Consider the following 16,077-nt stretch of genomic DNA (forward strand, 5'->3'; position numbering starts at 1 on the left):
GGAAGAAAGAGAGACTCTCGTTTCTTCACTCACTCGGTCCTTGAACGGTTGAAGAGTTCTGAGATGCTGGATTAACCTCTAATAAATGACACAGCTGCTTCGGTGAGAGGTGTTGCCACAGAGACAGTCAGAGGGAGAATCTGCCGAGGTGAAGCCACGGATGGAAACAGAGGTCGTTAACCAGACTGTGTTAAAAAGATTTATAGGTTACGATGAAGGGAGGACAGAAATATATACTTTGATGTGATTTCAAAGCATTTTATTTTCATGCAAACATCATGAATGCTGCATTTTATGAGCTGTGTGATGTTAACAAGATCAGGGACATGGTTAAAGGCAGAAGACTGGGCATGCTCAGACACTCAGGCTGTGCAGCTCTGACTTTGAAGGCATGTTAATTAATTCAATTTGGATTCATCCATCACATGATGTCATCAGATACCAGCTATGTCTACATCTATGGGTCTTCCTACCTTCATAGTCAGAGCTGCACATTTTAATGGTTAAGGGTTATTTGAATGCCTTCAGTGAGAGGACAGGACAGCGGATAGGAAGAGAGAGAGTGGGGATGACATTTAAACAGGGTCGCCTGTTTCTGAGGACATAACCTCGAGGATGAAACTCCTGAGCTGAACCGTCGTACAGCCCACTCTGCACTGAAGTCATGTCTTTATACAAAATCAATGAAATCACATCTTATTAACTAAAGCTTTAAAATTACTTTGGAGATTAAAACTGTTTTAACATATATTTTATTTATTTATTTATTTTTCTTTAAAGCTGATTAAATTTATTTCTATTACTTTTCTATTATTCAAATTATTATTATTTTGGATTATTTAAATTTTTTAATTTAAGTATTTAAATTTATTTATGTATTTTGTATGCGTTTTTTTTTTATAGATTTTTAATTTTTAATTTTATTTTTACCCTTTGCTTTTTAACACAAGGGATTTTTTGTTTTATTTATTTAATTTTTGCACAAGATTTTTCTGAGTCTAACGGCTGCATTGTTGTTTTGTGTTGCGTTGGCTGAGTGTAATAAAAAAGTTAAAAAAGAAAACAATACTTTGGAGATTATTTTTATTTTATTTTTAATTTGTTTTAAGTTTATTTAATCTATTTCTATTACTTTAATATGATTCAATTTATTTGTATTTTTTAAATTTGTGTAATTTAATAATTTTATTTTTTACTTATTTGTATTTATTTATCTTTTAATTTATGTTGTATTAATTTATTAATTATTCAGTTTAAAATTCAACATTTTATTTTTATTTTTTCAATTTGTTTAATTTATTGATTTAATAATTCACTTATGTGTATTTATTTATCTATTAATTTATTTTGTATTAATTAATTCTTTTATTCATTTTAAAATTCAACATTTTATTTTTTTATTTTTAATTTGTGAAATTTATTAATTCTATATTTTAATTATTTGTATTTATTTATTTATCTATTAATTTATTTTGTTTTTATTTATTAATTTTAAAATTCAACATTTTACTTTTTACTTTTTTGCTTTCACACCATGTTCCTTCTTTTTATGCTACTTTAATTTAAAGTTTAAAAATAAAATAAAATGACTTTTGGAGAAATGCTGTTACAACAAGAATTACCGTCATCCTCTCACCTCCAAATTAAACAAAGTATCAAAACTGTGTTTTCAGACGCACTGATGTCGTAACCGTATTTTACACGGTGATAAAAACAGTTGAAATAATCTCTGTTGACGACCAGAGTTCAACCTGTTCCCATCCAGTGCTCACTTAGTTAATCTATAAAACAAACTTCATGTTGTTTTGAAGAAGACGTGAAACTAAGGATTAAAAATGAAAATGAACTGTGGGTTCATTTTGCACTTTCAGACTTCTTTTTGCAACAAGTAGACTGGCCCCCTGCTGGTTTGAGGCGGTACTGCGTCGGCTTCACTTACAGCAACGTCCAGATCTCTGCTACAGTGACACCATGTACATAATTACTGTATTATACATGGGGTGAAAGTAATCAATCAATGGTTGGATGATCGAGTTAATAGAAAACAGGTGAGTGGTTGGAGTGTCGGTGCAGCAGCAGCAGGTGGATGTTTGAAGTGAATGGATGAGTGGTTGGTGATCTCAGAGTGATAACGCCTCCATGTTTCACCCACAGAAGGAGCTCCAGATCTGATCTGTGGTCTGCTCCATTCTGTCACTATCAATCTGATATCCTCTCTCCTTTTCACTCCCATCACTCCTCAGACACTCTGCTCTCTCCCTCCCTCTCTCCCTCCCTCTCTCTCTGTGCAGCAGGACACTCTTGCAATCTGAGCCAATTGCCCCATTTCTCAGCCAGGCTAGCGTGGCCGGCGATGAATCCCTCTAAATCACAGGCTTAGCAGCCGTGCTGTGATACTGCGGAGGCTGGGAGCGCCTCCAGAGTGCGCCTCGTGGAAAGATGAAGATCAACAGAAGTAAAGATAGTGATAGTAAAGGGGGGAAAGGTCAGGAATGAGAGGAGATAACAAAAAGACGGATAGTGAGAAAACAATAGAAATTGAAAAGTTTATGAAATGAAACCGAGCGTGGACGAGGAATGAAAAGGTAGAGAACACAATGTTCTGATCTGTGCAGCCAGTCAGCACTCCTCCTCTCCAGTCCAGGGATCTGCCCTCTTTTGCAAACTGAGCAAATCTGGTAACTGGACGTCACACTAGAAGAGTATCACTCCTGAGTGAATCAATTTGTCATTAATGCCCCAGTTGAGAGGCCAAAACAGGAAACAGGAAATAAAACTATTCCCTCAGAGCGCTCATAATTACTCACACAGGCAGAGTAATAAAAGGAAAAATAGCTTGCATGATAACATCCGCTGAGCAGGTTGTTTTATTTTATCTCATTCCAAGGACCTCCATGTCTGCTGCTGGGAGAGGCAGCCATGATAGCTGAGGATGCTGCTCTGAGATGGCTGGCTGTCAGTCTGGAGGAAAGAGTGACGGGTGGATTAATTCATACAGAGCTGGATTTGATCTGAATTTCAAAACAACCCCAGAGTGAATTATAATCACTGCAACAGGGATGCATAAAGTCTTCCATCATGGCGTATTTTGCATCATCATGAGCTGGTGCAGCGCCAAGAAATGCAGCAATGCACCAGGAGAAGTCCAGGAAGACGGCTGCAGCTTCCAAACATGGGTGCAAATTGCTTGTGAGGAAGTGAAAATGCCGGAACGAGTCGGACCCTGAGACGTTCGCTGGAGCTTTAGAGAGAAACACTAAATGTAAACACAACTTTTTATTTACTCCATCGTTCCTGTGGGGTGTTTGATACACAAATATGTGAGCTGTTAAGATATTAAGTCCATCCCTAATGAGGTTGCTTCCAGTACTGCCAAGAGTTGCCCGCCAAGAAGCAGAAGTTTTATTATCAGTGGTAATATTAAGATGGAATAGGGTCAAAATAGAAGTTATGGATACTTTTCATGCATTAAACACAGACATGACTCTGTAGTGGAAGTCACTGCATTAAACACAGACATGACTCTGTAGTGGAAGTCACTGCATTAAAAACAGACATGACTCTGTAGTGGAAGTCACTGCATTAAACACAGACATGTCTCTGTAGTGGAAGTCACTGCATTAAAAACAGACATGACTCTGTAGTGGAAGTCACTGCATTAAACACAGACATGACTCTGTAGTGGAAGTCACTGCATTAAAAACAGACATGACTCTGTAGTGGAAGTCACTGCATTAAACACAGACATGACTCTGTAGTGGAAGTCACTGTATTAAAAACAGACATGACTCTGTAGTGGAAGTCACTGCATTATAAACAGACATGACTCTGTAGTGGAAGTCACTGCATTAAAAACAGACATGACTCTGTAGTGGAAGTCACTGCATTAAAAACAGACATGACTCTGTAGTGGAAGTCACTGCATTAAAAACAGACATGACTCTGTAGTGGAAGTCACTGCATTAAGAACAGACATGACTCTGTAGTGGAAGTCACTGCATTAAACACAGACATGACTCTGTAGTGGAAGTCACTGCATTAAGAACAGACATGACTCTGTAGTGGAAGTCACTGCATTAAAAACAGACATGACTCTGTAGTGGAAGTCACTGCATTAAAAACAGACATGACTCTGTAGTGGAAGTCACTGCATTAAGAACAGATATGACTCTGTAGTGGAAGTCACTGCATTAAAAACTGACATGACTCTGTAGTGGAAGTCACTGCATTAAGAACAGATATGACTCTGTAGTGGAAGTCACTGCATTAAAAACAGACATGACTCTGTAGTGGAAGTCACTGCATTAAACACAGACATGACTCTGTAGTGGAAGTCACTGCATTAAGAACAGACATGACTCTGTAGTGGAAGTCACTGCATTAAGAACAGACATGACTCTGTAGTGGAAGTCACTGCATTAAAAACAGACATGACTCTGTAGTGGAAGTCACTGCATTAAAAACAGACATGACTCTGTAGTGGAAGTCACTGCATTAAGAACAGATATGACTCTGTAGTGGAAGTCACTGCATTAAAAACTGACATGACTCTGTAGTGGAAGTCACTGCATTAAGAACAGATATGACTCTGTAGTGGAAGTCACTGCATTAAAAACAGACATGACTCTGTAGTGGAAGTCACTGCATTAAACACAGACATGACTCTGTAGTGGAAGTCACTGCATTAAGAACAGACATGACTCTGTAGTGGAAGTCACTGCATTAAAAACAGACTCTGTAGTGGAAGTCATTGCATTAAAAACAGACTCTGTAGTGGAAGTCACTGCATTAAACACAGACTCTGTAGTGGAAGTCACTGCATTAAACACAGACTCTGTAGTGGAAGTCATTGCATTAAAAACAGACTCTGTAGTGGAAGTCACTGCATTAAAAACAGACTGTAGTGGAGGTCACTGCATTAAAAGCAGACTCTGTAGTGGAAGTCACTGCATTAAACACAGACTCTGTAGTGGAAGTCACTGCATTAGAAACAGACTCTGTAGTGGAAGTCACTGCATTAAAAGCATTCTCTCTGGAAAACATGGACGCCTCGATCTTTCCTGAATGATGTATTCATTAAAATCATGAGCTATAAATAAAGTCTCAGTTTTCTTCCTCAGCCCAGAGTTCCCTGCGGGAGCTGTCCATGGTGCTGAAACACAAACTCAGCAGCTATATTACAGGAGAGCACTTACATCCCTCCGTATTCTTAATCTGTTTCAGCCGCCTCAAAGGACAAAACACACATTAAACCTCCCGTGTCTTCTATCAACAACATAACAAACACTGCAATCCAGCTCCACTGTGAAGCTAAGCATCCCTTATCAGAGCAGCAGAGACAGATCCAGACCTGCAGGACAGGGGGGAGACATAAACATGTGACTGATGTCAAACTCCATCAACCATCTCATTAGTCAGACCTATAACAGGGCAGGATGGAAGTGACAGGCCATAGTAAACCTTGCTCAAGGGCAACCACTGCAGAAACCATGCTTCAAAACGAGACAAGCAGCAAGCCTGAAACTCTTTCTGCGGAGACGATCAATGCAAGGATTAGGAGATAAAACACTTCGGTTTGACTCCTGCTCTTGTAAAAGTTGTGAAGGGGCTCGAACTACAGCAGTCTATCATCATAATCAGGGTTTCACACAGTGGACTGAGCAGGGCTTCACAGCTGGGTTTACTTTATAAAGGGCATGATCAACACACGTTTATCTCACAACTTCAAAAACTGCAAAAGATGGATTCAGCTGCAGATCAGGAGAACAGGAGTGTGACTTTAGAGACACATTTTTAAAACAATTCCACTTTTTATAAATATTAATTCTGTCTCTTGGATCACATGTTAAAGATCCAAGGTAGGGGAAAGGCAGAACTCAACAAATATAGGGCATAACACCACATGAGGGATATCATATCAGGGGCAGAGAATCCAAGTCCAACAGACTCCTAAGATACAACAGAATATGCATGCTTAAAGCAGGAAACTAAATCACATATTAACTCTCTGTAGATGATGCATTACAAGCAACGCCAACAATAAGAAAACGAGTATAGACTTTAAGTCTTCTGAGCATTTTTTAACCAGGAAAGGAAGGTGTTTCCAACAAAGGAAGGTCATATTCATGTCAGGACATGACAGGAACACGTTGTGAAAGCCACAGTGAAATATTTACAGCATGATGGAGGACAAAGTAACAGAGACCTACAATGCTACCTGTTAGCAGAGGGATGTGAAGAGTTCTTCAATGACCTCATCTTGAAATAGATTCTCCTTCTTCAACCTCAGATGTTTTATTCATCATGTTACGTGTTGCTGTCGCAGTCTGACCTATTTTTCAGAATTCTGACCTTGATCTCAGACTTTGATCCCATAATTCAGACTTTGATCCCATAATTCAGACTTTGATCTAAGAATTCTGACTTTGATCTAAGAATTCAGACTTTGATCTAATAATTCAGACTTTGATCTAAGAATTCTGACTTTGATCTAAGAATTCAGACTTTGATCCCATAATTCAGACTTTGATCTAATAATTCTGACTTTGATCCCATAATTCAGACTTTGATCTAATAATTCTGACTTTGATCCCATAATTCAGACTTTGATCTAAGAATTCTGACCTTGATCTAAGAATTCTGACTTTGATCTAAGAATTCTGACCTTGATCTATGAATTCTGACCTTGATCTAAGTATTCTGACTTTGATCTAAGAATTCTGACCTTGATCTAAGAATTCTGACCTTGATCTAAGAATTCTGACCTTGATCTAAGAATTCTGACTTTGAGCTAAGAATTCTGACCTTGATCTAAGAATTCTGACCTTGATCTAAGAATTCTGACTTTGATCTAAGAATTTTGTCTTTGATCTAAGAATTCTGACTTTGAGCTAAGAATTCAGACTTTGATCCCATAATTCTGACTTTGATCTAAGAATTCTGACTTTGATCTAAGAAATCTGTCTTTGATCTCAGACTTTGATCCCATAATTCGGACTCTGATCTAAGAATTCTGACTTTGATCTAAGAAATCTGACTTTGATCTAAGAATTCTGTCATTGATCTCAGACTTTGATCCCATAATTCAGACTCTGATCTAAGAATTGAGACTTTATCTAAGAATTCTGTCTTTGATCTCAGACTTTGATCCCATAATTCGGACTCTGATCTAAGAATTCAGACTTTGATCTAAGAATTCTGACTTTGATCCCATAATTCAGACTCTGATCTAAGAATTCATGCTTTGATCTAAGAATTCTGACCTTGATCTAAGAATTCTGACTTTGATCTAAGAATTTTGTCTTTGATCTAAGAATTCTGACTTTGAGCTAAGAATTCAGACTTTGATCTAAGAATTCAGACTTTGATCCCATAATTCTGACTTTGATCTAAGAATTCTGACTTTGATCTAAGAAATCTGACTTTGATCTAAGAATTCAGACTTTGATCTAAGAATTCTGACTTTGATCCCATAATTCAGACTCTGATCTAAGAATTCATGCTTTGATCTAAGAATTCTGACCTTGATCTAAGAATTCTGACTTTGATCTAAGAATTTTGTCTTTGATCTAAGAATTCTGACTTTGATCTAAGAAATCTGACTTTGATCTAAGAATTCTGACTTTGATCTAAGAAATCTGACTTTGATCTAAGAATTCTGACTTTGATCTAAGAAATCTGTCTTTGATCTCAGACTTTGATCCCATAATTCAGACTCTGATCTAAGAATTGAGACTTTATCTAAGAATTCTGTCTTTGATCTCAGACTTTGATCCCATAATTCGGACTCTGATCTAAGAATTCAGACTTTGATCTAAGAATTCTGACTTTGATCCCATAATTCAGACTCTGATCTAAGAATTCAGACTTTGATCTAAGAATTCTGTCTTTGATCTCAGACTTTGATCCCATAATTCAGACTTTGATCCCATAATTCAGACTCTGATCTCATAATTTTAACTTTAATCTAATAATTCTGATTTACATCTCAGAGTTCTGACTTTCATGTAAGAATTCTGACTTTGATCTCTGACTTTGATCTCTGACTTTGATCTCTGACTTTGATCTCTGACTTTGATCTCTGACTTTGATCTCAGACTTTGATCCCATAATTCAGACTTTGATCCCATAATTCCTACTTGAATCTAATAATTCTGACTTCCATCTCAGCGTTCTGACTTTCATATCAAGTTCTGGCTTTCATCTTAGAACTCTGACTTTGATCTCAAAATTCAGACTTTTTTTTTTTAGAATTCCGACAATCAACAGGCGTTAAAGGTCAAAGTTAAACGTAGAATCCAGAAAAAAAAGACTGAATTCTAAGAAAAGTGTAAAAAGAAAAATCCAGACCTCAAAATATTTTCTTTCAGTGGCCTGAATCCTTTCATATATACATACACAAAAATGTTAGTTGGGAAAATACTTTTGGATAAAGTTGAGATGGAAATGTCGCCCATCCCAAAAAGTATTTTTTCACTTTTATGTATTTGTAAATAATGTTATGGTGCGTATTCTATCTCGTAAACAATTGTCCCCTGAATAAATAAAATCATCATGGTTTGTTCCACACATGTAGACTTATAAACCCTCTTCAACAGTATAAACACATAGCCTCCAAATTCAACAAATCTTAATTTAAGTGCCTGTTTTTTGTGTTTCAGTGTTTAACCAAAGGCATTAAACCCAAAGAGACCCGAGTAAACTCCACTAAACAAGATGTTTTTGTTTTTCGGTGACTTTTAAAAGCAGGTGATCAATAACACTCATTGATTAGAGACTCTGAATGGCAGATACAAAGTGGTGAGCTGCTCTGTGAATTAATGGACAGTATCTTTGTGAGTGAGTCTGTTCCCCCTGCTGTAACCTGAGCGTGTTTACATCCTTCTTCATTCATCTGAGGCTGACGAGGAGTCACAACAATCACAACACAGTGAATTTAATTTCAACAAAGGCGGAGCCGGCGAGTAGGAGTCTGTTTGTTTCCATCAACGAGAAAAAAAAAATAGATTTTAAGGGATGCAATCAGAGGCTATTATTCTGCAGATTTCCAATACACACACAAAGACACATCAAGGCTCACTCAGGGCGCAGAAGCTATTAGCAATCAGAGGCCTGTCTGCAGCAGTCTCACTTAAGACACTCTGGGCCTTTCAATGCTGGAGTGATTACGCTCTGAGCAAGCCGTTCTACAGACACAGGAAACACTGCAGGAAAGACAACAACAACAAATCCTGCTGGTGGATATCCACAACATAAGACCGGTACAGTCTTTTCATGTGCTCAGATCACTGTGGGTGCAGGGGAGTTGTTTGTAACAGGAAGTTTTGAGGTGCAGATCAGAGGAAGAAGCTCTCAGTGGAAGTTCAATTTCTGTATCAGACTTGAATCCAATTTACAGTCATGGCGTTCTGCCTTCCTCTTCTCTTAAGCTTGCCAGGAGTAAATTATTTATTCTGCGAGCTTCTCTATAGCTGTCAAAACATCAACACCGAGCACTTCGCACATGATGCAACCTTTTAAGTTAGTTTCTCTCTATCACATCTCAGTGCTTTGACTCCGGCCTCGTTTTTCTCTGTGTGAAGGGTAAAGACCCGCAGACATCCCCGCCTGCACCTGTGAACATCCAACCCAACACCTCCCCTCTCCCCTGAGTTTACCTGCTCCTCCAGCTCCTGCCCCCTCGTCCTCTGGCTCTCAGGTTCCGGTGGTTTCAGCGATAGCCTGCAGAGAGGAAGAGGTCCGCTGGGCTTCTAAACACACAGTTATTGTTTTGTATCCGTATAATTAGAGAGTGCCGCTGTGGACGCAGCCAACGAGCCCGCTGAGGAAAGTGAAATAGATAACCTGGGGCTCAGGAAACCTGCCAGCACTGCCAGTAAAGACGAAAGACTCCCCCCTCCTCCTCCACTCCTCCACTCCATCACTCCTGTTATCAGGCCCTGCCTTCACTGGGCTGTGATGTCATCCTTACAGCGCCCTGCTCAGTGGTCATCACTGTTTGGCACGAGAGGAAGTAATGGGACAAGCCTCCTCTCTGCTATCTCTCCTCCCATTTCTCAGCCTCAGCTGGGGACTCCTCAGTGCCAGCTTCTTCTCCCATCCTCATCTCTTCATTTAGAAGAACCAGGAACTGACAACACAGCTATGCACGGGGTGAAACCTCCAGCATGGACACGCACAGACTAAATACGGCAGCATGTGAGCGAGCAGATACAGATTCATATCCAGCAAAACAAACTTTCTAGCTGATAACTACTTTAAATTATAATTTAAGGGATGCAATATTTGCAAAATGGACAAAAGAATCACCCGTATAGTCTTTAAATATGTTTAAGATATGTCAACTGCATCTCTGTTTCATCCTCTGCAGGCTTTGCCCTTCCACGTACTCATGTGGAAGGGCAGGGAGAAGAGATGGGCATTTCAAGCCAAAATACTATTCGATAATCATTGGCATCTATTCGACGATTATTCCAATAATCACCATATTTTTTCTATCAGGCCAAGATCTACAAAACACATTCCTAATGTCATGGTAAAATCCCAACAGGAAGTCGGCCATCTTTTTTTCTTCAGTTTTCCTCCTGAGAGATGTTCCCCTCTTGCTTTTCTCCAACCAAGTCCAAACCACGCACATTCTGTAGTAGACACATTGAAGATTCAAAATTGTGGGCGTGGCAGACGTTCAGGCGATGCATCAAACGCACATGTCTCGCCATAAACAGGAAATGGATATTGGGAGACTTTAAAATGCACAAAATCTCATCAAATCAGCCACACACATCAGCCTTGCATCCCATTTATATATTTTGGGGCTCTGGTCAAAGGAATATAAAAAATCTGCTCCATAGCGCCCCCTAAAGGGTTAAGAAAAAGGGGTAAAATAATTCCTCCCCATAGAGTTTTTTTTAGCTATGTGCACAAGTTCGGACATGCATATTCAGGGAATCAGGACGCACAAAAAAGCCTCTTGCACCCATATCCTAAAACCAACAGGAAGAGCGCCACCTTGCTTTGAATGTGAAAAATGTCGCCCAAATAAGGGTGCATACTTTTGTGAACTAGTCCTAGGGGTTCTCTCCAATTCAGTCCCAACAGCGCACATCGTATAGTAGACACATTGACGACTCAAAGCGAAATCTAGAAATTGTGGGCGTGGCAGACGTTCAGGCGATGCATCAAACGCACATGTCTCGCCCTAAACAGGAAATGGATATTGGGAGGCTTTAAAATGCACAAAATCTCATCAAATCAGCCACACACATCAGCCTTGCATCCCATTTATATATTTTGGGGCTCTGGTCAAAGATATTCAAAAATCTGTTCCATAGCGCCCCATAAAGGGTTAAAAAAAACTGGTAAAATACCCCTCCCCATAGAGTTTTTTTAAGCTATGTGCACGATTTCGGGCATGCATATTTAGGGAATCAGGACGCACAAAAAAGCCTCATGCACCCATATCCTAAAACCAACAGGAAGAGCGCCACCTAGCTTTGAATGTGAAAAATGTCGCCCAAATAAGGGTGCATACTTTTATGAACTAGTCCTAGGGGTTCTCTCCAATTCAGTCCCAACGGCGCACATCGTATAGTAGACACATTGACGACTCAAAGCGAAATCTAGAAATTGTGGGCGTGGCAGACGTTCAGGCGACACATCAAATGCACATGTCTCGCCCTAAACAGGAAATGGATATTGGGAGGCTTTAAAATGCACAAAATCTCATCAAATCAGCCACACACATCAGCCTTGCATCCCATTTATATATTTTGGGGCTCTGGTCAAAGGAATTTACAAAATCTGCTCCATAGCGCCCCCTAAAGGGTTAAGAAAAAGGGGTAAAATAATTCCTCCCCATAGAGTTTTTTTTTTAGCTATGTGCACAAGTTCGGGCATGCATATTCAGGGCATCAGGACGCACAAAAAAGCCTCTTGCACCCATATCCTAAAACCAACAGGAAGAGCGCCACCTTGCTTTGAATGTGAAAAATGGCGCCCAAATAAGGGTGCATACTTTTACGAACTAGTCCAAGGGGTTCAGGCACATTGTATAGTAGACACATTGACGATTCAAAGTTAGCAGAAAAATGTTACGCAATCTAAAAATTGTGGGCGTGGCAGACATTCAGGCGATGCATCAAACACACATGTCTCGCCATAAATAGGAAATGGATTTTTGGGGGCTTTAAAATGCACGAAATCTCACCAAATTGGCCACACGCATCCCATTTACAGATTTTGGGGCTCTCGTCCAGAAAATTCAAAAATCTGCTCCATAGCGCCCCCTAAAGGATTGTGGTGCACATCAGGCAGTGGTTGCTGGTGTCCGAGGGCCCGTTCATCGCCGCTTGCGGCTTTAATTTCTTCTTCTTTTGCTATTTAATGCAGTTAGCATTCTTCTTCTTCTGTTTCTTAACGCGGTTAGCAAACAGCTTTAAGACGCTCTATAGCCACCGTCTGGCGGGAACACAGTATTACAACCAGGCACGGGTAAAAACGATGAAAAATAGTACTTTTAAAATGAGAAAATATTCAAAGTAACTCTTCCATTTTTTCAAAGTGAACGAATATTCAAATGTTTGAAAATCCTTACCCATCCCTTGCAGGGAGCTCTCAGAGCAAAGCCACACCGCCAATTATAACTACTGCATGCATGTAATTAATTACTTTCAAGAAAGTGGTCCTGACTGCAAACTTTCAGACTCATGGTGTGTTTTTGAATCCTGTCATGTAATCTGTTCATCGTCTTACAGCTATTTAAACTCTATGTTTTATACTTTTGTTGCCATTTGATACCTTAAATCTAAAACTTTGGTTTCATTTCAACAATTTTAAAAGCTTGGTATCACCTCATAAAACAAATCTTTGTTTTTTTATCCTGTGATTTCGTCCTCATAAACTTAATGTTCAGAAATGTGCAGATTGATTCGTCCTCAACAATCACTCCAGTCATGATTTCAGTTTCATTGTGGGCTCCTCAGAAGATGGAGAAAGGAGTGTATTTATAGGCACAACATGTAGGTGTCTGTTGGAACACCAGCACCAACGATGGACACCTACACACTCAGCCCAAACTTACAGAGTGATCTGAAAGGACGACATGTTCAACACAACTGGATCTTTGTTTACTTCAGAACACAATAGATGGAAATAGTGTTCAGTTGAAGATGTTTGTGGTTCGGGAGAACAGAAAAATCATTCGGTGCACAGACGACAACAGAGAACAGGAGGAGGGGGATTCATGCAAAGCTATGAGTGTGTTCTGAAAAAGGCATGAGGGCATCTGCAGCCTTTGCAAGAGGACAGACTTCCTCGGGCAGATTTGGAGGATGTGAAGCAGAAGGAAACTATTGTGCATGTTAGGTTTCTTATTTTCCAGCACACTGCTCGCTGCATAAAACAATCAGAATAAAACATGTTCGCTTTAGAGCCTGTATCACTCCTGAAATTGCTTACCCACAGCAGGAGCAAATCCATTTTATAGTCTCTGCTGCTGCACCTTCATGTCCCCATAGAAACCACCTGACTGACAGGCCTGTAGCTGCTTCTAAACACAGGCGGGGATTTCTGATTCCACCGCAATCAAATCTGCCTCCATTCATCCCCATCTCCCATAATCCTCCTCTTCTTCTTCTTCTTCTTCTCCTCCTTATAGCACTAATTGGATAACAGCAGCCCTCTCCTCTGCTCCTTTCACCTTTCACCTCTCACCTGCAGCACTCTCACCTTTGCACGTACTGCACCTTTAAACGGCTCAGCTGACCTGGTTTTAAAGCTGACAGCCTGTGTGTCCATACTGTGCAGATTTATACACATGCAGCATGATTTTCACCTTCCTCTGTTTCCCTTTCATGCAAAATCTCCACACACGCTGTTACACCAGCACATGATGCAGATGACATCATTTCTATATGACCTTAAAATGAGACGATGTGTAGGCGTTTATCCAGGGGGGGCGCCGGCCATCCATAGGGGGCGCCGCTGAATGAGTTTTATTCTTATAACAGTTTTATTTATTTATTTATTTATTTATCATCTAGTTCAAATTTTAGTCACTTTTTATTCTATTTTATTTATTTTTTTAAGTATAGCATCTTATTTTCCTTTTATGGTTTAATATTTTAGTGTTTTATTATCTTAGTAATTTATTTTATTTTGGTGATTTTCATTTCCTGTGTTGAGTTTTAACATCTTATTTTACTTTCAGTGTTTCCTCATTAAGATATCATGAGAGCGTTTCCTCAGTTCCTTCAGCAACTTCTTTTTTATTTGTATTTATTTCAAAGTCTGATTGATTGATTGATTGATTGATTGATTGATTGATTGATTGATTGGTTGATTGATGAGTGAGGAAGAAAATTTGAAGATAACAGGAAAACAATATTGTTTTATCTCATTTAATTTTGGATTAAATTGCGGAATGATGCCAGTAAACATTTAAAATCTTGTGATTCATTATTGGTTTTTAAAATAATGGTATGCAAAGCAGTTTTTGAAGTCTTTAAGTGTTCAGGATTTACCTGTTTTTGTTTTGTTGTTGTTTTCTTTACACTTTGGAAGCTGTTCGATTAGATTAAAAATGTAGGCTAGGCTTAAATAAGCATTTTGCTTCTGCCTTTTCAGTCATCACTTAACCCTCCTGTTATGTTCGTTTCTTAGGAACAGCAATAATGTTCCTGGGTCAATTTGACCCGGGGCATATTCAATTATCCAAAAGTTTCAGAACCCCAAAAAATCCCAATACACATTTTTTTAATCTTATTTTTAACTCCATTACTGACCATCTAAATCAATATTTAATCCATTGGTGTTCTTTAATTCTCACAGATCATGATTCAATGAGGATAACTCACTCAATTTTCATTAAAATTAATGTTACATTTTTTGTATGTACATTGGAAAGCCCTAAATATAAATACAATAGTTTTACATGACAGATTTTTGTTTATTTTATTTTAAATGTTTTATTTTCTTTATTTTTATGAAGTGATGTTGATAAATTAACACATCACCTCTTCTGTCACATGCTGCCCAGATTTTTACGCTGCATTTAGCTGGTTTGGAAGACATATATTGCCTAACATAGACTTTAAAATGGGTCAATTTGACCCGCAACATAACAGGAGGGTTAATACATTACTGTTGTTTAAAGTGTCTGCACTGTGAAAATGATTGTGTTATATAATGACTGAATAAATAAATTCTACATTATGCATTTTGAAATTGTGTAATGATTTCCAGCTAAACATCAGTGTTATTACCATTTTATTAATGTTCTTTTTAAGGTCATTTTTATCTTAAAACAAAGGAAACCTGTAAAACATGAAGCAGGATGTCAGTTGTCTTTCAGTGTACATGTGATGTGATTGTTGGAGTTGGTTATAACACAAGGGGCACCAGTTAAAATCTTCCCTATAGGACACCAAGTCTGCTAGGACCGGCTCTGCGTTTCTCAGTAACCACAGCCTCCATGAAGGGACTCAATTCCTCTTATGCAATTAACAGCATCACTCTGAAGCTCTCAGCAGCGGAATGTCGTCTTACCTGGGCTGAAATGGGAGCTGAGGGCAAAGCCGGGGCTGAAAACCACCGAGGACATCATCACCAGGAGCAGCAGCATCTTCATCACTGCAGGGAACAAGTCGCAGAGCTCGGAGGGACACAAATTAAGAGACTCTATTGCTTGAAAGAGGCTTCATGTCTCCTCTCTGAACCGGCCCCTGGAGATCCCTGAACGCGTCCCTCCATGTCTCTCCCCCCCTGTTGTACCTGTGACTGAGACAGATGCTGACAGAGGCGCGCTCTTCCTTCTTCCTTCTTTTTTTTCCTTTCCCCCCTTTTTTAAAAAAAACTCCAAGATCAAGATTCTGGACCACAGAGTCCCCTCCGACAGCAGCAGTCCAAGAATAATCCCCCTTGTTGTGACTGCGGCGGAGAGAGCTTGGCTTTACGCGACACCTGGATGCATTCACATCATCTGAGAGCCCTGACAGATCCGGATCAGACACGTGACAGGTCTGTGAAGGACTGTAAAACAGGATCGAACGTTCAGCTGGGAGTCAGAGCCTCTCGGAGCTG

The sequence above is a fragment of the Notolabrus celidotus genome, chromosome 18 (assembly GCF_009762535.1).
Source record: "Notolabrus celidotus isolate fNotCel1 chromosome 18, fNotCel1.pri, whole genome shotgun sequence".
Classification (NCBI taxonomy): Eukaryota; Metazoa; Chordata; class Actinopteri; order Labriformes; family Labridae; genus Notolabrus; species Notolabrus celidotus.